General features: G+C 38.5%; 1 protein-coding gene across 1 annotated transcript in view; it reads right to left on the bottom strand.

The window, feature by feature from the left end:
* LOC118415740 overlaps positions 1 to 1,431 on the bottom strand; it is a 56,785-nt gene that overhangs the window by 49,912 nt on the left and 5,442 nt on the right. The gene's annotated exons all lie outside the window — the stretch shown is intronic.

Here is a 1,431-nt window from a genome sequence, read left to right on the forward strand (position 1 = left end):
CGTCATGGATATTGAAAATTTATATCTAGAAACAAGACCATACAAAAGGTCGAGAACAAGGCTATTCTGGGATGAATGCAATTTTTTGTACTTTTCTGGATCAGGTTCTCTGACACATAAATTTGTTCATGTCATCCTGATAGAAACATGAGTATCTTGTTGACTTTTGTATAGATCCGGTGCCTTCAAAAAATGGAATTGCACAGGAAAACCAAGGACGTTCTATCATGATAGAACGTCCTTGGGAAAACCAAGCAAACTATGCTAAGGTCGGAAGGTTGGGGTCTGTCAAATTGGGTCATTCTTTGTATGTGTGATAACAGTTAGGTATGTAAAACTTTGAATAGCCATATGATTCAAATTACTGAAATTGCGATGGCTACCCTCATAGATTTGATGAAGATACTCTGATGAAGATACGAAATTGTAAGGTTAAACATTGTATTTACACATAGGAAATGGGTTCTCCGGACCAAAAAGTGAGGATGAAGCATTGAATTTAAGAGGATTTACTAGGGGATTACTTGAACCACTAAAAGTAGACTTTTAATCTCTTGAAAGTTTAGTCATTTCTAAGGCGCATTACCTCCCAAAATTGCTCCTCAGCACATTGGAGGTAATTAATAATGCACCAGGTGGATGGTGTTAAGATTTGTTAATGTTGCTAGAGAGAAGATGTTTTACTTTTGAACAGTTGTCTTTGGCAGCTAGGTAAGCAATTGGCTTCGTAGTTATGGAATGAGGTATGAAATTCTTCTCATTAAAATACAAAGAGCAGATGACTTTTTTCGAACTGACACGTCGCTGCAATGCTTTTTAAATCACAAGGGAGACGATGGCAAGTATGATTTGAATTGTTTTGTCCACATTTTCAATTGGGTTGGTCAGCTATCTGTGCCATTCTCCAAATTGTGCTTTAGTAATTTAGACCATCAAGTTCGGGAATCATTCACTACCAAAAATTATTTGAATTATTGAATTGAATTGGGACAGTAGTTACTGTGCTGATTTTGTCTCTGCCAGCAATTTGACTTCACAGACCCTTGGGCAGGTAAGGACAGTTGGGACCATATTGTAGCATCAATGAAGTGTTCGCTTGTCGTCTGGCTAATACTGTAACAGGGAAACAGCAAGGACAGAAGGTGAAGAGAGACAATTGATTTTCATGAATTAGCAGGAAAGACGCCTAGGTAAAAATGTTCTCCTATCTAATAAATGTTACAAAATAACGTCATCACTAAAGTTGTGCAAAATTTATAGCTTGCACTATTCGGCTAGGATTTAGCGAGTGTGAAAGACACAGACGAACAACCTGGCCCTGCTGGTCACCACAGACAGCACACAGCCAGGCCAACATAACCCTCATACTGAACACCAGACACACAAGGCCAGGTTCGTTAACAAACTCAATCTATAGGAAATAACTGGTCC

This window comes from Branchiostoma floridae, chromosome 5, assembly GCF_000003815.2.
Source record: "Branchiostoma floridae strain S238N-H82 chromosome 5, Bfl_VNyyK, whole genome shotgun sequence".
NCBI classification, from domain to species: Eukaryota; Metazoa; Chordata; class Leptocardii; order Amphioxiformes; family Branchiostomatidae; genus Branchiostoma; species Branchiostoma floridae.